Source organism: Tamandua tetradactyla, chromosome 19, assembly GCF_023851605.1.
Source record: "Tamandua tetradactyla isolate mTamTet1 chromosome 19, mTamTet1.pri, whole genome shotgun sequence".
Lineage (NCBI taxonomy): Eukaryota > Metazoa > Chordata > Mammalia > Pilosa > Myrmecophagidae > Tamandua > Tamandua tetradactyla.
The window spans coordinates 62,245,788-62,272,558 of NC_135345.1; the positions used below are offsets into that span (position 1 = coordinate 62,245,788).

The following is a 26,771-nucleotide window of genomic DNA, read 5'->3' on the forward strand; positions in this document are numbered from 1 at the left end:
AAATCTTTGTTAATTCTTAGAGCATAACAGAAAGTCTGAGAAATGACTTCATGGTAAAAATATAGTTCCTGCCAGATCTTAAAAGATAGAGATAGGGCGGACCACAGTGGCTCAGCAGGCAGAGTTCTCACTTGCCATGCCGGAGACCTGGGTCCGATTCCCGGTGCCTGCTCATGTTAGAAAAAAAGGAAAAAAAATAGAAATAATTGAGATGAGATGAATAAAAATATAGGATGTTTCAATAAAGATGACAAAGTCACCTTCGTCCAGAAGGTCTTGAATGGCAGGTGTACGATCTTTCACTTTTGGTGTCAAGAAATCACCATAAAGATTTGAACTAGACCCATATTACTGAAACTGCTTTCATCAGTAATCATTTTAGGCAGATTGATCTAGAAGTGGCTTGGAAATTCTTCTGAAGGTGATTACTTTCTTATTTTTAGTCCTGATTTTGTAAATAAAACATTTTTAAAAAATTATAATTCCTATATTTGATTTTTACTAAATAGCTAAGTTACTTAAGCACAAAATCTACAGTTTCATTTGGAAGTGTTCTCTCTCTCCCACCCATGTCAGTTTTTAATCTGAATCCCAGTGATTAAAATATCACTAGAGTTCAACATACTGTGGTTACAACATACTGTGTAGAAAATTTTACATGTGAGCACAAAAATACAAGATATACCCTCTACTCTTGAGAATTTTATATATGTATATTTTATTTACTAGTTCGCTATTTGGGAGAAATATGGTTTATATTTTACAGTATATGTAATCATTAAAATTACTAAATTGCACTATGGCATTGGCATGAGTTGGGTATAAGAATGTATCTGATCATGTACTTCATTGCTTAACTGCTTTCATCCATTGTTCTTAGAATTCAATTACAAATGGTTAATATGGCAAGACCTCAAGTGTTATGGGTCCTGTCCATTCCTCTGGCTTCACCTCAGATGACTCTCTTCTTGTCCACTTCATGCTAGGCTCCTCCTCCAGACTGCTGCTTCTGTTTCAGCTCCTTCAGATTGAGAATTTTTTTTTTTTTTCTTTTTACATGGGCAGGCACTGGGAATTGAACCTGGGTCCTCTGGCATGGCAGGCAAGCATTCTTGCCTGCTGAGCCACCATGGCCCGCCCCAGATTCAGAATTTTTATAGTAACTGTAGGGAGACCATTATCTCACGTCCACACCCTGCTTTTCCTGGGCAACTCTTATCACACTTTCATTTTCTTGATTATGTGTTTAATATCTGGCTCCTTGTGCTGATTGTAACTTCTATGAAGATAGATTGTATGTATTATGTTGCACTGCTGCACCTTCAGTGCCCACACAGTACAGTGCATATAGTTGTTCAGAAATTGTTGTTAAATAATGACGTATGTGAGTGTCTTCCACATGGATTAACTTGTACTTCATTTTTTTTTAATGCAAAGGATTGTAAATTGCCATAGTAAGCATGCATATTACTATTAAAGGGCTTCTGTGATTTTTCTTTTTCTTCTATTATCTCACATATTGATTTATTTTGAGTCAAAGGACATTTACATGGATATAAACATTAAATATCTATCTGTGCTTAAACTTAAAATTAATATTTGCAACCCCAAGAAAAACTGGGGCCTTGATATATCAATGAAGAGCTTTTTGTTGAAATAGTTGCATGCATTTTTCATGAACATTTGAACTAGCAGTGCAGAAAATACATAGAAAATCCCAATGCAGAAGTTATCATTGCCTAAAGGTGCTTGGCTAACAGTTTCTCCTGAACTGTTTAGAAGTATGCTCTTACTTGTTGGGTAAATAGAATATATGTGATGGTTTCATTTTTGCAGACTGTCATTCTCTTCATACTTCATAAACACGTTCTTTAATTTTAATATTTTAACATTAAAGACTATGAATTTTATAATTTAATTCAACAAGCAATTATCAAATAGTTACTTTGTGCAAGGCATTGTTTAAAGAGCAAACAAATAAGACAGTCACTGGCTTTCAGTAGTTTATTTGTAAACTTGTGAAGGAATAGGACAAGTGTTATGAGCAAACTACAAAGTAGTATGGGGACAGGAAGAAACAGTTTCAACAAGGGAATCAGTTAAGTAATAAGAGCACTTAGACATGAACATTTAAAAATGAGTAGGATTTTGGCAGCTGAATCAGTCGTGAGAACTCTGTGACCCCCTTTGTGTGTGTTTGGTGCAGAAATTCAGTTTTAAACCAAATGAGAAAACACAGGCATCAGATAGAGATCAAACTATCTGCTTTATTTCTGGTAGGTCACAATAGGAAACTATAGTCTGGACCTGCAGTCAAATGTTGTTCCAAATACTTCTGAACTCCAAATACTTTCTGGCCAAGCAGCAAAAAAACTGCTACTGTAGCAAACCCATGGCAGTCTGCTTTAAGAGAATTGCTTTAAGAAGACCTGAGAGTAAATACAAATTTCTAAGTAGTAAGCCCAAGAGAGAGGAGAGAACAAAGTCACATGAACTGTAACTTTTTACACCTTTCTCTTGCTGAATTGAGCTCTGTGGACATCAGTAACAGGCTCTTGTGGCCCTATCCACCATTGCAGCCTGTTCCTTCCACGGGCAAGAGTGAGGAAGGAATGAAGAGATTGTCCAGTGTTTTTTTGTTTTTCCCTTAGGAGTAGAAGATTCTTTAAGGATATATGAGAAGAGGGGATTAGGGTTCCTCCTAAAGGATGTCTAATTGTAACTGGCTTAAATTTTAAATAATCTGTACTTATAATGATTAAATAGGACCTTTTAAATTCTAATGTTGACTTATCTTTAAAGTCCTAATTATGTTTTGTTTGTTTGTCTTTCCTGTTGATTTTTTTGTTGTTGTTCTCTGTTGATGTCCATGAATGGTGATTTCAAGAGTTGTTTTGTAGGTTATCCTTGACTCTATGCTAAGTTTTTTTTTTTTTTAATTTTTACTGTGAAATAAATATACAGAAAAGTGATAAATTTTGAAGTATATTTTAACAAGCAGTTAATGGAACAGATTTAAAAGTATGGTATGGGTAAAAAAAATATGGTATGGGTTACAGTTCACAATTTCAGGTATTTCCTTCTAGCTGTTCTAGGACACTGTAGACTAAAAAGAAACATCAATATAATGATTCAGTAGACACACTCATTTGTTAAATCCTATCTCCTCTGTTACAACTCCTCCTTCTCCTTTGATCTTTCTCCCAATCTTTAGTGATATTCTGGCAATGATCGTTCTAACCTCTACACATTGAAAACAAGTATTTCTGCTATGGGTAGAGGGATGCAACTGGTTGCTGCTCTTGGAGAGACTGGTATCTCTGGGTTTCAGGGCTTATCTTGCCTTGAACCATCAGGAAGGTAAGGTTTCTGCAAAATAAATTTAATGAGTGAAACTTTTATAGTCTCAGATAGAACCGTAAGTATTCTTTAGTTTATACAGGAATATTGTTGGTTGGGGCTTGACTTACCATGGCAATTAGCAATGTCTAGCTGATGCTTGTGTAAGAGTAGCTTCCAGAATAGCCTCTCAATTCTGTTAGTACTCTCTTAATTCTTGATACCTTGTTTTGCTATATTTATTTTCTCCCTTTTGGTCCGGTAGGCATTGTCAATCCTATGGTGCCAGGGCCAGGCTCATCCCTGGGATTCATGTTCCATGTGCCTTCCCAGCTGACAGAAACCCCTGCCATGATTGGCCCGTTTTATGTGACAGTATTGTCTTGTTGATGCCTTAATGTGGACATGTCCATCGCCTTGAAACTGCAAACTTACTTGTAACTTAATAAATCCCCTTTGTAACAGCCAGTCCATTTCTAGCATATTGCATTCTGATAACTTTAGCAAACTGAAACACTTAGCTTCTCCATTACAGAAATAAGTTTCATAAGAACAAGCCTCAAGATCAAGGACTTGGCCTATTAACTTGGGAGTCCCTAATGTTTAAGAGAGTATCAGAGAGCTCCCAGGTGGGAAGGTTTAATAGTTCCATATTTTTTCTCCAGGCCTCAAGGGACTTTGTCAATACTTTTTAATTATCTGCCCAACATACTTTGGAATGTATCCAGGAGTTACATTAAGCCATGCAGAATTGCATCCTTAGTGTCTGGCTTATTTGAGTCAGCATTATATTCACAAGGTTCCTCCATACTTTCATTTACTTCAGAACCTTATTTCTTATTACTGCTGCATAATATTCCACCATATGTGCATGCAAAAACATTTTGTTTATCCACTCTTTGTTGATGGACACTTGATTGTTTACATTTTTTGGCAATTGTGAACTGGTGTTGCTATGAACATTGGTGTGCAAATGTCTGTTCCTGACACTGCTTTCAGCTCTTCTGGCTATATACCAAGTAATGGTATTGCTGGGTCATAGGGCAACTCAATATTTAGTTTTCTGGGGGACCCCCAAACTTTCTTCCCCAGTGGCTGTACCATTAAACATTCCCAGAAGCAGTGAATAAGCATTCCAGTTTCTCCACATCCTTGCCAACATTTGTAGTTTCTAAAGGCCTATTTATGTTTTGAAGGAAAAACTAATATCCATTCTAGTCCCTCTTCCTTCAAAGACCTTTAAAGAGAAGTCACGTTTGTATTAATGAAAATCTTTGGCAAATAATACTAAAAGTCTATTACATCTGATTTGTGAATGAAACCCCAGGTTGATTTTAATACCATCATCATAAAATAAGCTAAAGGACATTATTTCACAGTGCAATCGAATAAAGCTAACCACACTATTAAGATTGATTTAAATTCAATTTTACTTCACTACTATAATATTTTAATGACATATTATCCTTGTACTTATGTAATGCCTTTATTCTATAGTGTAATGAGGTTTGTATTCATGATTTTAAATATAATTCATTGAAACAATGCAAAGATCAGGATCATCTACTATCCAGACATCATGTTACTATGCAGATCTACCTAGCTTTCTTACCCTGTCATATTTTATAGAATAAATATTTGTAGGTTATGGACTTCAGTATGAGACCTTTGGCTGTGAAAGTTTATTACTTGGCTCCAGTTACACTGATTTATGCGGTAGTAAATATGATGAAAGAGAAAAGATTGTGTTCTACTAGTCAGAAAAACAGATTGGGAATTAGACTTGTATTTCAGGCCATCCACTCTCCAGGGCATATTTTCCTTCTAAAAATTGTTTAATGATGTAAATGCCTATTTGATAGAATATAAATAAAAATCACACCAAGTCATATAAAAGACTTGCAGAATTTGTCTTTCTGCATGAGACATAAATAACTACACAAATAGTGAATAAGGATAAATCTGATCTCTTTCTGCCTGCCCTCCCCGTCACTCTTTCTCTCCCCAAATAAGTGTATGCGTGTATAAATAGATGTAAGGTATATCCTTTATGTGAGCTTAAATTTATAATAATGAGAAAATAAGATTGGCATATGATTTTTGCGATTGTACAATGGCAAAATAAAATAATGCCAAATGAAACTCATTCTTGGATTTCTTTTTACTACATAGAGGCTATCCTCTGAATCAGTAATTGGAAACTCACAGACAAATAGAATACAAGCTCTATTTCAATAGAACCTATAAACTCTGGCAGAGCTAGAATGATCTAGGAATAGTGAACAGTAGCTGGAGAAGCAGATAGCCTGATAATCTTCACCTAAATATTTCCTCTTAACACCATGATAATGAGTTCACTGGATTACTCCTGTTTCATCTGTCTGCTTTTCCTATCCTTTTGTTTCCACCACCCATCTGTCCTTATTATGCCACATTTTGGCTTTATTATTATTTTTTAATGAAATACCACTTAGAAGCGAAGGTTTACCAAAAGGGCGATCTCTACATAATCCTCTCCTTTCCCCTGCTGTCCTTCAGATCCTGAAAACCTGGGTTGGTTAGGCAGAGAAATAAGTGGAGACAACCTTTTGTGCATTCTGTCTTTTTCTCTTTCCTTCTTATACTCTTCTTTCTGAACAAAATCCCAATTTTGCTGTCCTTCACTTCTGCTTTCTTTGCCAGACTGCCAAGGACAGCTGAAGAAAAATCAAATAGACTTGTGGATCAGTGATATTACACATGTAAGGTTTTTAGCCTGAGCCGAACCTTGAGTACTATTCAGCAAATCTTTTCACTTGCCTCCCAGTCAGCGCTGTTTCCCATCTATCATGCCTCTTTGTATTTGCAAATGCTATTTCTTTTCCTGAAATGCCTTCTTAAAATATTCTTTTTCGGATAGACCCTGGTCATCCTTCAAGATCAGCTGGAATGTTCTCTCAATTAATAAAGCCTTATAGTCTGCCCCCTTCAGCCCATCTTCCCCAAGTTTTTGGATCAGCACAGTTAGTCGCTTTCTTTTGTGTACTTTTGGCATATCACAAGTAGCATTGCCATTATTGTCCATGCCTTTTCTTTCCACATGCGGTTACTGCAGAACATGGCCATGCCTCATTAATTTTTGTCCAGCCCTGTGTTTGGCACATTGTTGATACAGCATAGGTTTGCAAAGTGAATGAATGCCCCTGAATATGTTACTGTTCTCAAAATGCTGTCTGCTGCATGAGGATGGGGTGGGCATCATTTTCCTAACATTTCTCACACGTGTCTTCCTGTTTATAATTATCACGCTATATTTTAAAAGCTTCTATACATACTTATAGCATTAAGTAGTAAACAGATGGAAGGGCTATGAAATAGTTCAAATGAAAATTAGTTTCCTACTTTTAGATAGGGTAATATACCTTTAGGCAGCTATCTGCCTATCCTTTAAAAAAAAAAAAAGGTTTCTGGGGTGATAAGCTTCCATAATTTGCATGAGTAGTTACTGTGACATTTTGTTAGTATCTGTATGCTACCACTTATAACTTCTTCCTTGCTTCTTTCATAGCCCAGTCATCTATTCTCTTTGCTATTCTCTGTTGCCTCCTAACTATGGCTCTCTTCTATATAAAATCTACAACTCTTTTCAGACCTCATTTTCACCAGCCACCTGCCAGCTGTTGAAGCAACAGCTGATTTTTGTTCAAGTGAAAGGGTGGGGCCATTGGCATACAGCTGCCAAGCTTCTGGGTCGTTTCCCTCACCACCCTGAAAACCCAAGTCCCTTATTAAGTAGAATAACCCAGCTGCTATCTCTCTTGTAACAGGTGATCAGGGAAGAGTTTTCTGTAGGATGATTAATAGTGGGACTAGTCCTGGGGGAAGGTGGGCGGCACTTTACAGAGCTTATATTAAGCCTCAGAAGTGAGTTTAGTCATTGCTATATCAATCTTTGGGTATATTTTATAACTATAAAACATATTTTCTATGAAAAAGTTAACCAACTTCAGGAGTTGATTATTTGCATGTGCCCAAATTTGTTTAGTTTCACCATATATTTAAATTTAAATATGTGTTTAGGTTGGAACTTACCATTAAATGGCTTTGGAGATGCAGACTAATGTTAATTTTATATGTCTTACTTTTGTCATGCTATTTTAATTTTGTTTTGTCCAGAACAAATGAGATTTCATTGTATCCTAAGACACTTATCTCATAACCTTTTCTATATAATATTTTAACTAAAACAAAGTGTATTTTTTTGGGTGTGAAGAATCAGACTTGAGATGCATGCTTTTTGTGAGGATTACTGATTGTGTGGCATTGCATTTTATCATGTGCTTACAGTAAAGATGCTCGATTTACGATATACAAGTATACAAAGTGAATGTTACTTTGCCTTTCAGACAGATACTATGTAAAATGTGAGACCAATTTATTACATGTAGAAATTGTAAATACTTAAGTTTAATTCTATATGTTTTAATTTTAGACACCTTTGCCTTAGGCATATTGGCTTTCAAAGCATGGAAAAAAACAACCTCTTTTACTTTTAACTAAAGTCATTTTGTCATTAATTCAGCATAAATTTATTGTGTTCTTAAAATGTTATAGCACTGAGCTATATCCTGGGTATACAGTGGTGAGTACAACTCAAAAAGAGCTTTCTTATTACTCTATTATAATTCAGGGGTGTTTTTATAAATAAAAAATTTACCTGTATATTTTCTGTTATTGACAGACCAAGTTATCTATGACACTTTGTGTAATGTAGATTCTATAAGGACATATATAGCAAGTTCTTTTCTAAAAGTGCACTGGGCATTCACTTTGTGACAGTGTGAATTATAAAATTTAAATAGATTTAAAAATACATTACCTGTGTAGTTTGTGAAAGGAGTTAAAAATATTTCAAAGGGCTTATTTTTCTACCGCGCTTTCTGCCTATTGTTATCATTCACCATTGTCCAGTCCTTCCCTAGAATGTTAAGTATTGACCCATTTTAGGCAAATTTCAGTTAGTTGTAGGGGGGTTTTGGTTGAACAACAGAAGAATACTTATACTTGTGCTATCATTTACATTTTATATTTTTCAAATATTTTCACTTCTAAAAAAATCTGGTTGCATTCTGCCACCTGCCCTGCGATTTAGGTATACCAGAAATTATTAAGGGGAATGATACTTGATATCAATAATAATAGTAATAATAGCTGTCTTTGTAGGTAGGAGCAATTGTTTGTCAAGGACAGTACCAAGAACTACACATTATAGTAGGTAAGGAAGTTACGCATTATTAACTTCTTTTTATAGTTGTGAAACTGGCTTCATCAGGATTTGAACTCTGGTCTGTCTTCTGCCATACCATTGTACTCCTCTAACATGAATTAACCAGCCATTCAGCCAGTTAGTAACAGAACTGTCATTGACAGGTTTTCTGGAACATAATTGAGTGAATTATTCATTCATTCAAAGATTATATATTACTGCTGACTCTATTCCCACAATTATATTTCCTTGCTCATAGAGTTAATAGCAAAAAAACCCCAACTGTTGACATCATTTATTAGTAATATTTCAAAGAAATGTGATATCATTAAAAAAAAAATTGGATTGATTTATGATGTAGAGGTATGCTGTGTACTCCAGACATCCCCAGACAAGGAAAGAGTAAAGCTATTTAAAAATTTTAGAGGGGGGACTTGCTGTGTGTATGAAATGCATTGTTGATTTACTGCATTGAAACATTCTCATTTGCTTTTCTTTGCTTCTTTAGCAGTTCAATCAAGTGCTAATATAGAGTAAATTTTTTTGACATTCGTAAAGATTTTCAGATTATTTCCTAAAGCAGACCCATGGTGGATTGTTGAAATGCTTCATTTCAGAAGGTTTCATATGACTAGGCATACTCTAAATAGGAAAGTTGAATTAAATTACTGCTTATGTAACTTTTCTTTTCAAGTATTGAGTTTGATTTCCATTACTTACTAAGCAACTCATCAGTAATTTTATTTCCACTATCTTTCTCCTTTCATCATTTAAGTCCTATTCTTATTTAAGAAATAAATTACCCTGCAGTCTGTTTTATAATCAGTTTGACTAAACAGCAAATACTGGGTTAATATTAAAATAATGATTGTTTTACCTTTTGGTGTAATTTCATCTGCAGTGAAGCATGATGTGACATGATTTGTCTGTGGGCTGGTGCCAATAGGATAAAATAAGGAACAGCTAGTGCATCCAGGCAAAAATCCTAAATTGATTTAAAATTAGCTATCTTATAGTTGTCTAAAATACTCCATTCTCTGAGACACCAACCAATTTTTCTTTTAACAGCACATCTAATCAATTTCAGAGAGAAGAAAAATAAAGCCTGAGCCAGTTTTGAAAATTATTCCTCCTTGAAATGTTCTGAGTGCTGGAATTTATTTTACTGTTCCAGCTAAGAAGGCTTCCAGACTGAAAAGCAGGGGATGAATAGTGTCTAAATCTGCTTTAGGAGAGAGCTTGTTTATCGAGCTACACCTCATTTTCCTTTATCTGTCACTGCGTAAATAATAGGTAGAATTTCTTGGTTGGTTGTACTCTACGTGCACAGCATGAAGCTTAGATGCAGTTGTAGCATTGCTGAGTCTTCCTTAAGCTATCTTTTTCTTGCTAAGCTCTCTTCCCCATTCCACCTTCCTGCCTACGATATGATGCCAACAGAATTATGCCATCCAGACAATTAGAGTCCTCAGTGTCTCTCTTTAAATGTGTACATTCAGTTTTAAAATGAAGTTTGGATTCTTTGCAAGATGCAATAGAAATTATATTTAAATAGAGTATTTGGTATAAATTGATTTTGGGAGGGGAGTTTTCAACATTTTGTTTGGCAGCATTTTTTCTGTAAATGCAATACATCAGTGAGGATTATCTGTGTCGAACAGCATTTAACAGAAAGCCCAACACAGGGTTTTAACAGTATACAATTGTATTTCTTCCACTTGGAGAAGAAGTTTAGCAGTAACTAGTGGAGTAGATAATTCAGGACTCAGTGTGGTCGCCTAGATCTTCAGAGACCAAGACTCTTACTTCCTTATTCTTCAGTATTTTGACTCTGGCTCTCATTTTCAGGGTTACTTTGTATTACAAAATAGCTTCTGTAGCTCTAGCAATCTCACCTACATTCCATGCTGTAGGAAGGAAGGAAGGAAGGAAGCAAAGGAGGGAGGAGAAAGGGAATTCATTTTTCCTAGCACTTCCATACAACACATATATCATTAGCCTGAACTTAATAAAATGAATATAACTAGCTAAAAGGGAGGCTCTTAACAGGGTCTGTTGCCCCACTAAATAAAATTAAAAAGGGGAGAATTGAGGTTATGCACAATTAACAGAAACTGCTTATGTTCATATATGTGGCGATTACTTCTCTGCCTTTCAGTTTCTTCAGCTGTAAAATGGGCAAAAGAGAATCTTTCCCATGGTGTTTTTGTGAATGACACTTTGCCTGGAACATAGTAAACATTAACATGCTTGCTTCTCAATTTTTCATTTGCCTTATCATAATTATAACATTACAGCAGCAGGAAATATCAAGGCTTTATGGACTCTGCCACATTAACTTGTGAATTATTTCACTTTAGGGACTAATATGTACTTTGTTTTGTAATTATTGTCTTCTTGTTTTGTCTCTCTTCTGTAATGCCTTAAATAGTGTGAGTATATTCTAACTTCATGCCCTTCTGAGGCATGAGAACTGTGAATCGGGGATTAGTCACTCTTTGAAGTGGAACAGGATTAGCCACAGCAGTGATTAATCTATTCTCCTGAAATTTTGAAGCCCACATATTTCACTGAAACAATCAGTTTACTTAGAGCAGCAGCATGCTCTTTAAGAAAGGGCACTAACTGGGAGTCAGAAAACCAGTGCAGCCTCGGGGCAAGTCACAGCTCTTATTGCCTTGTCTAAGGAGAGCTTGGATTGACTGATCTCTGAGGTCCTTGGTGCTAAAATAATGTGGTCATAGGAATCCGCTTCTCTTCAGATCTTTAAACCCACATAGTTCTTGTGGTACCTTTGATATGTCGATAGTGAAGGGGTGATCTGGTGCCTTTGAGGACCCTTATAATTTACACCATTGACTTTTGTAGCCTGAGTTGCTGACTTTGTTTTCTTCTCTTGAGCCCAAGAATTGCAGAGTATCCATATTTGAATTATTCTGAGTAAACACTCCAGAGAATGAAATAGTTAAATGCTACTTACATTAATGCATTTTTGAAATGCATTTCTATGATAGAAATTGGACCTTTTTTTTTCTCCCAAACTGGACTATTCTATTTATCCATCTATCTATTGCCTGACCCTGCCTGCCTGCTGCCCGCCCCCCCTTTCTTTTGCAACCCACATTGCAAGTGGGTTGTATATATCATGCTCTTTGAAAATATAATACTTTCCCGTGTGTTTCCTAAATAATAATACAACTTAAGTAACCACCTTAAGTATGATTATCAAGTTCAAGAAATTTAACATTGATATGAAACTAAGTCTATGCTCATATTTTTCAAAGGTCCCAATAATGCCCTTTTCAGCCATTTCTCCTCCATTGTTAGATCCAGTCCAGTATCATGTATTGCATTTAATTATTATCTCTTGAGTTGCTCTTTTTTGTAATTGTAGAAAAATATATGCAACATAAATTTTCCCATCACAATCACTCCCTAACATACCGTTCTCTGGGATTCATCGTGCCCACAGTGTTGTACTGTTCTCACTGCCGTCCATTATGAGAACTTTCCTATTGCCACAGACAGAAACCCTACCTTCTAAGTCTACAGCAATATCATTTGGTTTGATAATGAATTAATTTTGTTAGAATATGCAGATTATATTCCTCTATCTTCTGTTCCCTCTCCTTTAGGTAATTGAAACAAAAATTACATGCTTATGCATTGAGTCCCAAACCATTGATTTACCATACATTTTATGCAATTGGATTTTAGATTCTATATGAAATAAAAAGTGGAGTTACAAAACAGGAATACAATAGCACTGGCATTTATATTTGCTCATGTCATTACACTTATTGGAGAACTTTATTTCTTCACACAGCTTCATTCTGCTGTCAAGTATCTTTTCCTTTCAACCTGAAAACTTCACTTTAGCATTTCTTTATTTCTTGCAGGGCTAGCTAATGATGATGAACTTTCTCCATTTCTCCTTATCTGGGAATGCCTTAATTTCTCCCTCAAGTTTGGAGAATAGTTTTGCCAGATAGAGAATGCTAGGATGGCAATTTTTTCTTTTCAGAAATTTAATCATATCATCTCACTGCTTTCTTGCCTCCAGGGTTTTCAATGATAAATCAGCACTTAACCTTATTGAGAATCCCTTATACATGACATGTTGCTTCTCTTTACAACTTTCAGGTTTCTCTCTTTATTTTTGGCATTAGACAGGTTGATTTAATGTGTCTTCCTGCATCTCTTTTTGGGTTTATCCTATTTGGAGTTTGTTGGGCTTCTTGGATATGTATATTCATGTGCTTCATTAAATTTTGGAATTTTCCAGCCATCATTTCTTTGAATGTTATCACTGACCCTATCTCTCTTCACCTTGTGGAACTCCCATAGTGTGTACTTATTGGTATGATTGGTGATGTCTTCCAGGTCCATAGACTCTGTTCACTTTTCTTCATTCTTTTTACTTTCTGCTCCTCAGATTGAATAATTTCAATGGTTTTATCTTTGAATTGACTGATTATTTCTTCTGCCAGTTCCAGTTTGCTGTTGAACTCATCGAGATATTTTTTAAATTTCTGTTACTAGCTCGTCAGCTCTGTTTGGTTCCTTTTCATAATTATCATTTCTTTATTGATATTCTCTTTGTACTCATCTATTTTTCTTTATTTTATTTCTTCTTTGTCCATGTTCTTTAGCTCCTTAAGTATATTTTGGAACATTAAAAAAAAAGGGTCTTGGAACATTTAAAAAAAAGTCCCAGGTCAGGTCCTCCTTTTTGATGGTTTTAATGTTTTGACATTCTTCTTTGCATTGGCATTAGCTTCCTGTTTCTTTGCGTGTGATCTTTTTTGGAAACCTTGACATTTTGATATTTTAATGTGTTATCACTGAAATTTAGACTCTGAGGCATCTGATCCTTAAGCTTCTATGCAGCTAGTATTAGGACAGTGTTTGTTACCTGTAGGTAACAAAGATAAAACAATAAAAAGAAAGTCTTTGAAGACTGATCTATGGTAGTGCTATCCTTCAGTGCTTAGATGTCCTAAAAATAAGTTTAGAGAATAGCCTGAGGCTAAAGTGGTCTTCTCTGTTTTTTTTCTGAACATGTGTATTGTCCTGGGTATGCACACATGGCCCTAGGAATTCTCCCATTAATAAAGATCCACTGTCCTCAAATGCTTTACTGTAGGTCCCACAGCCTCAGGCAGAGGCAATTTGACTCTTTACCTACAGGATTCTTTAGAAGAGCTTTGTGATCTGCTTCTAGATACAAGGTAATCTCTGGGACAGTGAGCTTGTGTCATATGTCCCAGTTTCAGACTGTCTCCAGACAGACTGGCACAGACATACCTGTACCCTAGTATGAGCACAAAGCTTACTCCACCCTCTTCGTGACTGGCACTGGGAGCATGTGCCAGCTCTGCTTACAGCCAGTAAGGGAATGGGAGAGGGGCTAGAAAGCCACCAGAGGGTTTTCCTACCATTATTGAGTTGTCTTTTTCTTGATTCGGTGCTTGCTCTATTATTGCAACATTTAAATGTTTTCTGTAATTTGAGGAAAATGTTCCTGCCAACTCTTGCTTGTTGGTCAAAGCTTTTGTGGTGGAATGGAGCCCTGGAGTATCTTACTCTGCCATTTTGGTTCTGGCTGGACCTCGCTATCCTAAAGTTAATAGCAGAAAGTAACAATCATTTCTTTATTCTCTCAAGTGTTATGTGGGCAGAATATTGAGAGAGCATCGCTGAGATGGTATATCTCTGCTTCAGTGTCTCAAGCTTCATCTGAGATGCCTCAAAAGGCTGAAATCAGGATCATCAGGAGTCTTTTTGGTTGTTTGGTTTCTGGACTGCCATGGCTTGAAAGCTGTGTTTATCTGGAGTATTGACTAGAGAACCTACACATGGTCTCCATGCAGCTTAGACGTCTCACAGCATGATAGCTGTGTTTGCAGGGGAAAAATACTGAGATGGAGGATTCTAAGGCATCATGGAGAAGCTGGATGGCAGCTTCTGCTACATCCTGTTAGCCCTCCCTCATTCAAGGGGGTTCACAGACCCTACCACTCATGGAGTATCATAGTTTTCGGGGCCACATCCACTGCCCTACAGCTCAGTGTAGAAGGATAAATGAAAGTTGATATTAGTTTAGAAAATGTTTTTTTTCCTGAAAATTATCCTCACAAAGTAATGCACTCATAATCTGTCATCATCTGATATGGGCAAGCAGAGGTCTAGTTTATCTGTAAATTTAACTCTAGGTCATAATCTTGTTAAGACATTGGACTTTTGCACTCTCAACTTTAGGATAAATCTTTCTTTTAAAAGTTTTAAGTCTTTTTGGGTCTCAGGCAGGCATTCTTTTCTCTTATAGAAGTTTCTTTTCCTAAGGTTTTCATAAGGATTATGTTGCCTATTTTTAAAATGCTACGAATGGTACCCCACATAAAATAAGTCCTATATAATTGTTCATCAGCTTTTAAAAATGCTTGCAGATCCCTCTTAAAATGCTGTCAGGAATAATAGAGAGTAAATTATTAAGTCAATATGATATGTACCTATGTTGTACCATTGACATATAACTGTAATACTTTGTCAAAAGATTTGAAAAACAAGAGTGACTTTGATAAATTAGTTCTAAAGGTCAAAATTCAATATGAACACATAAATAATTTATTTGAATTCCTGGATGACAGCAAATGAATGTTCTTTCTAAGGGCTGTAGTTATAGTGATATTTCAGGTATGAGTGACTTATTCATTTTCCATAGTTTTCCCTGTTATTTACTGGGAAGCAGCAGCATATCATGAAACTCAGTTAATAGCTCTCTTCTTCAAATCTATATTGAATGTATTTAGGATCATTTCTTATGTATAGTTCAGTTGTCTCAAATTAAATGAATATATATTTTTTATCCTGTATCTTGTTTTAGAAGCTGACATTATAGTACCCAGTGGTTAATGATCCTATCCTAAACTTATTAAAAGCAAAAGGGAAATATATTTACATTTAAATGACCACACTATATTTTGATTATCATGAAGACTACTATTTCATTTTTATTTATAGTGACCTCATACTAGAAGCACCTTCATGAAGAGGAGTCCAAAGATGATTTGAATAGCTGGGGTAAATTTGTCTTTTCTTGATGTTTATCTCCTCTAAGTGGAGTGAGGACACTGAGGTTAAAATGTGTCATAGTTATTTTTTAGTCATTCACTGTTTAAGCAAGCTAAACCAACAGTTCTGTTGGTGAATTTTGTAGATCATTCATGAATCTGACTGCTTTCTCAAAACATACCTGGACCGTTAAGCAGAAGTCTACAGGTGATTACCCTGGATGTTTGCCTAAAGATGATTTAGAAAATTGGTTGGAAGCTTTGTATATCCCCAGCTATCAAAAATTAACCTGACAAATTCGCAGCCACAGCAAAGTAACATTAATGATTCTGACTCATGCACAAGTCTTTTGTTGTTGTTGTTGTTTTGTTTTGTTTTTTTAAGGCTTGCTATTCCAAATTCCAAGGAGTCTACGTTTATTATTTGGTAATATACTTTTGTATTTGTGCTATGAATAGAACATTCATTATCAGCATCTTTGTGTCAAATCTCCAGGGTGTTGACTTCATGCACTTATTGGAGACAGGTAACCATCCTGCTCTTACTACAAGGATGAACATAGTTCTCATTTGCTGGGAAAAAAAGAGAGGAAAATCTTTCAGCTGAAGATTTAGCTCCAAGAGGGACTGTTGTCTGATTTCCAAACAGACTAGGGAATACAGTGTGCTATAGGATCCCCTTGGGTATTCATTAAAGTACTCTCACTGGGTCACAAAGGCAAGAGCTTAGAGAGCTGAGTGGGGCCTTGCTTGTGACATGTACACAACTTTGTTTATATGTTCAGTTTCACTCATATATATATATATATATATATATATATATATATGTTTTGTTGTATATCTTCACAGCCTTTATCAACACTACTTTCCTTTGTTTTTTCCAGTCAATACCATTTGACTTATATGTAATTTATAATTAAAGTTATTTTTAAATGCTTTGAAATTTTACCTAGAAGTTACTGACTTCTACCAATGAAGATTGAACCAGATGACCTCCAAGGGTTTTCTAGCTCTAAATCCCTATGGTTCTAGCTCCTGATTATTTTACCAAAATTTATCCTTTATTTTAAATTTTTTCCTTTATGTAATTATAAGCATAAATATTATATGTCAAATTGCCAAAGAAACAATCAAGTGGCATTATCAATATTAATAGTTGAGAAAAGCAAAGTTTTTTACTTTCAGCTCTTCCAGTTTAAACACTTCTCAACCTCACTATGCATACCTTCTTTCTAGTTATAGAAGTTCAGAATTTACTTTCAGGTACCTTGGGGTCCACTGGCAAAGTCTAAAGTGTAAAAGAAGGGTTTCACTGTAAAGCCCACATTCATTCCCATAGGTAGAAATGTAGGCCAGTCCTTTGGAAAATTTAAAACTGGCATCATAAACTTCGAAGCCTCAGGGATCAGGCAAGTACCCTTAAGGAGTTATGTGTATGTTGTGTAAGTGTTGAGGTTGGACAGAATATCTTCACTGTGCAATTGTCAATCATATTTCCTCCTTGAGTTAGGCAGGAATGAGGGCCCAGATTGCCAGATCCTCAGTTTTAATTTTTTCAAGAGAAACCAGAAATTCAGATTTTTTAATGGAAAATATTTCAACTTTGTATTGAAGTTTGAAATTATTGTAAGCACTGAATTTAAAAAAAGAGAGAGAAAAGGAACAGAAGAATTACAGTTCTGCAAGTCCAAGTGTACTTGTTTTTCACCTCTACATTAAAACCAGGAATGTTCTTCGACTTCATCCTGATAAATATTCTGTTGTGATATTCTTTTTCTTATTTAAGAAAATATTCTTTTTCCTCCAACAGACCCCTCCCCATGGAATTCTCCACTCCTTCTTCACTGCAGTGTTGTATATATTTGCACATGCCTTGAAACTATACTTATCCATTGATTTTGACCAAAGTTTTTCATTAGCAATTACCATGCTTATGAAGTTCTTGAACACATATCTGTCTCTCCGGAATTGATATTAAGCTAACAGGCATCCAGGATTAATGTTGATCCTCTGGGCAATTATGCTTTTAGAATTCTTCTGTTTTACTAGTCATTTTTTTCCTTCCTTGTAGATTAGCCCAGCACTTTTTGTGGAATCGCTCTTCATCTTTCAGAGTCATCCCTCTGCTTTACCCAGTACACAACTCAACACTGTCTGCCTCATTCTTATTAATACTCTCATTTTTGTCATAATTTGTCTCTTATGCTTCTAACACCTTGGACTTTTCATATGATGGAGAATAATGGGATGGATAATATAAACAAAACAACTTAAATTGTGGCATAAGCATAGTGAACATGCATTTAAATTGAAGAATTTGGTGCTGTGGCCATTGTTAAAAAAAAGCTAGTATCAAAATAACTCCTTCACAGAGATATCCATTAGCTGTTGTCAGTGAAGGTTGAAGTTCTCAAGTAAAAAGTTTCTGTCTTGAAGTAGTTTTATGGCCCGGGATGTAAAGTATATACAGAATTGTGCACAGTTCCTGAAATGATTCAGCTGGCCCTTGTAGGAAATGGTGGGGTTCCTCTTAATAAATATCAGTGTGATTCTATTTTTATGTAGCACTCTTGTATGAGCGATCCTGTTGATTACCTAATTGAAACCAGTTTAACTTTATCTTCTGTATTTCCCTAATTTTCATGTCTGATCTGAAAGGAAGGGAATGCAGTTAGAGATACCATTTGTGATTATTTATTCTGAGGGAAGTATGTGTATTATTGTTTTGTGTAGTAATTGAGATATACTAAATGTTTTTATTTTTCATAGCAATAATACAAAGAGATGCTATTATTACTATATACAAAGGTAAGGCCAAGGTATGGAGAGCAGAAATTACTTGCCCAGATCACACAGATGGTAAATTATTCCTGGGAGTTGAACACAGAGCTCGCACTCTTAACCACTGTTCCGTACTGCCTTTCATTACTTCATTTGGGATGAATCAAGGGTAGTGTAGCCAGGGTAGCCCATAGCAAATGATAAATCCTTTTCTAGCAGCACATAAATCAAACCCTAATAACTTACTATGGAAGGTTTCTTACGAATAATGTAAAGCTCCTCTGTTGATATTTTGAAGAATTTACTGTTCTCTTTTGCAAACTGAAAATGCATTTGTCTGAGTCCGCCTGCAGTTTTCTGGCCCCACTCCAATCTTCTAAGTTCCTTCAAAGATTACTGCAGTTGTTGGATCTATCTTGCAAGCCTCTAAAAAAAAAAAAAAGAACCTGGTCTTCAGTCAAATGGCTCAAGGGATTGGATCGTTTTTCCAGCAACCGAATGCTTCTCAAAATACATTTTCTTATCTTGAGTTTCACTTTATTTCTGATCCGTTTTCTTCTGCTTTGTTTAGTCAGAGTTCATTCTCTTTGACAGAGAAACTGAAACAATTTGAACATTAGTTGTTTGGCTATCTTTTTCTCATCTTTTACCTTCCCCCTGTTATTCTTAAAATGCATGCCTCTTCCTTTATTGTTATGTGGATATTTGAATGTTTCTTTGAATGGCTGCAGCATTTGTTTGGTATTTAGCTGGTAGAGGATTTAAACCTAAATTAGAAGTGGATAAGATTTCATGAAAACTCAGAGAGATCTACTGTAAGCCGTTACCAATAATTACCAACATTTTCATTTCCCTCAACACAAACCAGTAAAGGAACTTGACATTTTTGAGAATATCATTTAAATCTTTCAAGATAAGTCTTCAAGGATTGGCTTCTTTTGTTTGTTAGTTCTTTTATTTGAAGAAGTACTGCAAGCTAATGAATACCAAATCAAAAACAGTAAACACATTTTAATTTTTGCCTTGCCAGTGATTCACTTTGACAATTCTTACTTCCATCAAGTTATAATCTGGAAAGAAACTGAGTTTATGAATCCTAAGGATGATTGAGGACTTCCAGGATAGAATCACATATTTAAAATGCCATGCCAGTTATATTTGCAGTGCACTCGACCAACTGTAGTCTCAAATTCTGACATTTATATGAATGGAAAAAGAATCTATGCTTTTGAAAAACTGAAGTTAACATATTTCCTATAAAATGCTGACTTTTTGTTATTCCTTTTCTTATTGCCAATGCGTGATGTCTTTTATAGACTCACACACACACAATCACATTTTAGCGTGAATTGAAACATTAAAATTATAATAATATTTCTCAGCTAAAAACAAAAGCGTACTGAAATATTCTTAATGTGTTTCCCACAAAGCCAATGACATATCTTGCCTATTGTTCTTGGAGGCAGCTTCATTGTAAAATGCATTTCATGCTTTTATTTCACCTTACAATTTCTTGGCTTCCTCAGGATCAAACTGGTATTTCTATTAGATCCGTGTTCCCAAGTCCGTCATTGGCATATTTCCCGTCTACGAATAATATCAGTGTAGTCAATGATAGATCACAATGCCAAGAATCTGATCTTGTGCCATTTTTTAACTCTGTTGGAATGAATAAGATTTCTATTGCGTAGAGGAAAAATGAAAAGACAATTACTCAAACTGAATTTTAATATTTATTCATTAGTGGTATTTATATTGTTAATTTTTACCCTTCAATTATCCTTTGGAAGCAACTTTCTATTGTCTGAATCAGTGAATCTATTTAAGTTTATATGCCAGGTATGGACATGGGTTCTTTGGACATGGTATTAGACATAATACGTAGTGTAGTACAGCTACACATGTGTACTCAGTGCCATTTTTAAAACATGAAGGTAAGTATTAATGTTTACAAAAAATAAATGTTGATGTTCTTTGCTGTGTATCATAGGTAAAAGCCTTGAAGAAAAAAATCAAAACATGATAATATTACTGTATTATCAGGGTTGTTCTACTGTCAGACTATATGCATTTATTAAATATTAATTCACCTCATATTATCTTTGGATCCATTTTACTTAAGTGCAATAGAGTTGTGTGTGTGTGTATGTGTGTGTGTGGGTGTGTGTTAGGGAATAGAGTTGGTGTATGTGGTCCCATTACTTGTTCTTTCTCTGAGAGTAAGAAGAGAATCCATTTTACTTAATTGCAATAGAGTTGTGTATGTGTGTATGTGTGTGTGTGGGTGTGTGTTAGGGAAGAGATATAGCAGTTGGTGTATGTGGTCCCATTACTTGTTCTTCTCTGAGAGTAAGAAGAGGTGTGTAAGGAGGGCTGGATTAGGGTTCTGCAAGACCTGTAGTTACTAGGCCCCAATTTCACCCTAGGGCTAATAAATTTGGTAAACCTTAACCGGGCTGTTAGCATTTATTCTGCACCAAGACTAAATACTGGTAATCCCAAGGGATCTTGGTTGTCAGCATTGAATGGACTGGCAGACAGGCCCCTGAATAAGTTGTATTCTGGATTCTAGTTAAAACAAACCTATTTGCTTTCTTCTACAATAGCTATGAAGACCCATTTTACTTTGTAAGCCACCGGGCTTTTGGTGCTGATTACTTTTCCCGAGGTTCCAACCGTGTCCCCTGGGATGTGTCAGCCTGTAGCGGGTGCTGCCTCCCAGCAGGGGGGTTCACAAAGCCCTTGGGTTCACAGCCCTTCATTCAAGTTTTTCTTCTGCTTGTCTGGGATGTGTGACCTTTGGAGATGTTACTTAACCTCCCTGAGTTTTTATCTTCTGTGTAGAAGGGTGATAAAAGTACTGCCTCCTGGTTATTATGAGAACTAAATAAAGATAATACATATGAAGTGCTTAGCTCTGTGTCAGGCATATCATAAATGCTTATCTGATGCTATTTAAATGAATTAATTATCATTGATACTCATTAGATAGAACAGTAAACCCAGAGTACTCTTCATACTCACCTCATATAACCCCCAAAACTATGACATCGGTGTGTTTATAATGAATAGATAAGTTAATCACCTCAGCAACAGTCACATCATACATACACACACACACTCATACAAAATAACTCAGTTTTAGGGAATATCATTAGGTAATATTTAGTATTGCAGGTATAATAACAACAGTTCCATATACTTTGCATCTTCAAATTCCATGTCCAAACTTAGAAGATACTAATTTGGTCTTTCCCTTCCATCTTTCCAAAATTTTAGGCATTGCCATATTTTGTCTTATTAGATCTTCTTTTTTTTTGCATGGGCAGATACTGGGAAACGAACCTGGGTCTCTGGCATGGCAGACGAGAACTCGTCCTGCTGAGCCACTGTGAACCGCCCTGTCTTATTAGATTTTAATATCACTTCAGGCACACTACCCCATCATTTGAGCTTATCTCAAATCTAATTCATGATCTATTCCAATAAAATCTCTCCCAAGCATCTAATGTTGTCATCATATCAAATTTTGTTTGAAATTAAGACATATGGCGTGATGATTTAATAGAAGGCCAGCACTTAAAATATATATATTAAGCCATTGATCAAGATTCTTCCAAAATCTAGGAAACAAAGGAAAGTAATTTTTTTTCTTGGAGCCTAGAGTTTTGCAATTTGATCTTTGTGGTGTTTATCATTTCATGAAGTCTTACTGCCTCATAAGCTAGTCGTTGTATCATTGAAACCACTAAGAGATGTCTTCCTCATGACACAGAAGAAGGAAGAAATGGCAGTATTTGTTTTTGCATTTTTTTTCTTCTCCTTTGTTTCTTTGTTCTTTTGGAAATGTTAATAATCTAAAAACTTCCCCTGGAAATCTTTTACATTCTATTATAAAGTGATGCAAATCAATGCAGACTCAAATAAATTACCAAGATATAGGCCTGTGACATTAGATTTCTTCATTTCTGTAATTTCAAAAATCACGACTTGATATTCAATTTATGAAACATTTGAATCAGTACTTGATATCTAACTCTGTACTAGTGTCTTCAGGGATCCCCCAAAAGTATAAAAATGGTTCTTACAATCAAGGAACTTCAAATTTCATTGCTGTTTATGAGACATGTAAGATTAAATGTCAAAATATATGATAAAAACACTAGATATTAATAGCATATGAGGATAGAGTCGGGAGAGATCAGAATTACTGAAGTATTTGGAAATGGTTTCATCAAATATTAAATCTGTAAGGATATAAAACATTTGAAGAGTATTTAGGGCCAAATGGTGGTTTAGTTATTTTGTACTATATGAATGAGAGAGGGAATAGATAAAAGCTAAAATGAGCTGCATAAATTTTAATATCTCTCTTCTACCAGAGCATTTAACTAAGAACTGATTGCATGTAGAACCAAAAATGTGCATTTCTGTCTGTTTTTTTTTTTCCTCCTCTGTGTATTGCTTGGTTTACGTCCTGATGAATAATGAAATAAATAGAGGCAGTGTAGTGTAGCACAGTTTAGATCAGAAGAAGAAGTAGACTTTAATGAATAAGAACAAAGGTCTGGTGTTAGACAATGTGGTTTTGAATCTCGTGTTTGACATTTACTGCCTTCCAGTTTTGAAGAAGTTTTTAAATCTCACTGAGTATCATTTTCTCATCAATAAATACACATTTCAGAGTGGTTCAGAATTAAATGATACAATAAATGAAAACTACTTAGGACGTTGTCTGTCAAAGACAATACCTCAACACACAAATTTGTGACTTGAATTAAGAGATTTGTTTAGGAGCTTTGTAATCTTATGTAATGTAACCTCAGTTTCTTTATCTATATTAAGAGAATAATATCAATTTATCAAGGAGATTTTGAGGATTTAAACTATTGGAATGGCTGTTTGTGTATCTGGCAGGGAGTGGGGGGTGGAGGGCAATATTTTTGCTATGGAAATTGGTATTCCCTGCAAATCAGGGATTTTTTAAGAGCTGGTTTACCAGCAAAGTGCTGAATAAAAGGGACAACTGATTTTAAAAAAGAGAATTATAAAAATGTATGATACAACGCACACTGCGTGTTTGAATGCAGTATATGCAAGGACATCTCAGGGAGGCAGGAAGTTCAGGGAGAACATCTCTTTTCAAAAAAAGTCATCTACCCTGAGCTCTGAAAGACCCTACTATTTGCCGTTTTATTTGCTGTGAAAAAATGCAAAGAGAAAAGTATTTGGAACAAAAGGAAATAGCATGTGAAGGTCAGAAGCTAAGTGAGACAGTTGTTCTTTCGAACAACTGAGTTCAGTGAGGCTGGAGTTTAGACATCAGGTAGACATAAAGATGCTACGGAAAGATGATATTTATAAGGTGAAACATATCATAGAAGGGCTCAGGAAGACCTATTAAGATGATTGGACTTCCAGCATCATTCCATGGTAAAGATGACCATCATGGAATCAAGACTTCATGAGGATCATCTTTAATATGCCACAGTTATTATTTATATTTTTAACAGTGCCATAGATTGTTCACAGCCATCAGTGTAGTGTGGACATTCACCTTCTGTAACTATATAATTATAATATAGTTCTATGTCTTATGTATTATACATATTTACTATGTATATTATACTTTCATGGAAATCAGTATGCTTTCTGAAAAAGTATATGCTTTCTCTCTGATAATAATACTAATGCTTTCACAAATAGAAAATAAAGTTTAACTTGCTTTTACTAGAAATCACCTGTGTCCTTTGTAAATTCTAGTTCTATTTCATATCTGTTTCAGATTTTGCTAGGAAGAAATGTTAAACTCACCATTCTGTTGTTCCCAGGATCCCACCCTTTTAAAATAATTCAACCAACATTTGCTTTTATGTATTTTTTCTTTATTAAGCAACTCGTGGCTTTACAGAGCAATCATGCATAAGATACGTGATTCCCATATACCACCCTTTTATTAACAACTCCCATTGATATGAAACATTTGTTTTAATTGACGAAAGCACATTTTTATAATTGTACTATTAAATATAGTCCAGAATTTAATTTAGGGTTCACTATTTGTATAGCATGGTTTCATGGATATTGTTTTGAATTTTTATTATTAGCATATATACAACCTACTATTTTCCCTTTTAACCACATTCAGATATATCTTTCGGTACTGCTAATTATGTTCTCAATGCTGTGCTACCATCGCCACCATCCATTACCAAAACATATCCATCATTCCGAATAGGAACACTTCACGTTTTAAGCCTTAACTTCCCATTCCCTATCCCCACTCCTTCCCTTGGTAACCTATATTCTAGATTCTGACTCTCTTGAGTTTTCTTTGAATTATTTCATATAGTGAGATCGTACAATATTTATCCTTTGGTGTTGGGCTTATTTCACTCGATATGATGTTTTCAAAGTTCATTCATGTTGTCTCATGCTTTCATATTTTGTAAAAAGTATGTTTCATTATCACAATTGAAAGATCTTGTACTAACTTGGGCCGCTGCTTGCCTGGGCAGCAGCCATAACTAATTTAAAGTAACTTTTCTCATTCTCTTACCATCACTTTCTCTATTTTGGACTTTATATTCCTCCTAACCCTCTTTTTTTTCTGTCATAGTCAACATTAAGAGAATTTACGTAATAGAGATAATAGGGGTTGAGGCTCTTACCGTCTTTCTAGTTTTATTCTACTTTATACGATACCACCTATTCACCAGAGAAATAGTTACTCTTTATTCTTATTTTGAGCGATGTGGAAGCAACTCATTATTTTTTGTCCTGTGATGCACTCTCACCACTCTTTAAAAAATATGATATAAATCAACCAGAAAATGATATGTCTTTTAAAATATTTTTGGACAAACCAACCCCATGTAAGCTCTCAAGTGGTAGTACAGGGGAAGATTCTAAAATATGTGCATATTTAGATGAGTTTAAACTCCAAGACAGAGGTAAAAATTCCATATTAGAGATTTCTCCAAATTGTTGAATGCAATCTTACTATATTTTGGCTTTCTGTAGCTAATGAATGGTTGTAAAAATGTGTAAATGTAAAATCATTGCAGAAATCATTCACCTAACTATATAAAGTTTTGTTAACCTTATTAAATTGACATCATTAAAATGAGACTTAGAATATGTAAAATATTATTTAACAAAAATCAAGCTCTTTAGTAAAGATAACCCTAACTTTCCCAGAAAGATGTAATTTCAGATAATGCTTTAATTCATTTTGGTATTAAAAAACATTTCAGGCGACTCCTAATGAAAAGAAAATCTGGTGAGTGAGGCTTAATCCTTTTAATATTAGCTGTAATTGAATATGCATTCCAAAGCAGTTGTCTTTATATGTGATACATTTGGAAAAATAAAAAAGCTCTTGAAAACTCCAAACCTGGTGACTTATGTAAAGCTCTAGCCCTTCACTTAGCAGGAAGAATGAACGCTTTTAAATATTCCCATTTGGATGGAGTTTCTGTCTACCATGAGGTGCCAAAAAAAGCCTTAAATGGTCTGTGATGAGCTACTAGTTATCTAATGAGGCTTTGAGTGCAACATGATTATGACTCTGTTACTGGATCTTTGTAAGTTCTGTGCATCAAAACTGTGGGTGCTTGCTTCGCAAATGAATCAAACATATTTCTAGGGCTGGGGACATATAAACACTGAAAGAGTAAGCAACAAACTTGCCATAAAGTAGAAGCAAATAAACTACTGCAAAAGGAATACAGAGCACTTCATGGTTATTCAGGTAATGGTAGATTTTTCTCATTGGTTCCAGGTTAGTTTTGGCTTTCTTTGACATAAACAGAACACATTTAGAGATAAGCTTGTGGATGCCCTTGATCTTCTGAGTAGTGACTGCATGAAAGGATAAGAAACAAGTTGGTTTTCAGTAAGTTTTTTGTAATACTTGCAGACACAATCAAACCGGTCAGTGTTTAGAATAACTACGCCATAAATAATTGTGGTGTGATTCTTTTATTTTATCCAACCTAATATCAAGCACTGCTGTATAGATAATTGTTGAGGGTTGCAGACTCTGATTTCATTCAATTAAGCTGGCAGCCTTTTTAAGAAACTGCCTGGGGGAAAGCCAACAATCCCAGTCAACTGATTTCCAGGGGAACTGAACTGATACTGTCTTAGCCTAGAAAATGTTCCGTGTAGGCCACAGCTGTGTTAATTAACCTTTTTCTTAAACTATCCTCTCCACAGTTAGAAATCCAAATGGACAAGCATAGCAAAAGACCCTGTTATCTGGATTTAGATTTTTCTCAGTGATTATAAACTTGGATCGACATTATAAAATATGTTTGAGACACATGGCA

General features: G+C 35.2%; 1 protein-coding gene across 12 annotated transcripts in view; it reads left to right on the plus strand.

Moving 5' to 3' along the window:
* ADGRL3 (adhesion G protein-coupled receptor L3) overlaps positions 1 to 26,771 on the plus strand; it is an 841,123-nt gene that overhangs the window by 40,447 nt on the left and 773,905 nt on the right. Inside the window, exons 2-3 of one of the 12 annotated variants that reach the window (XM_077136975.1) lie at positions 3,215 to 3,360; positions 8,542 to 8,593. The exons of 9 other annotated variants lie outside the window; for them this stretch is intronic. The gene's annotated coding sequence lies outside the window, so the exon portion shown is untranslated. Of the gene's footprint in view, positions 1 to 3,214; positions 3,361 to 8,541; positions 8,594 to 15,607; positions 15,668 to 26,771 lie in introns of all 12 variants that reach the window. 2 more of the 12 variants (XM_077136981.1, XM_077136984.1) reach the window with 2 other exon arrangements.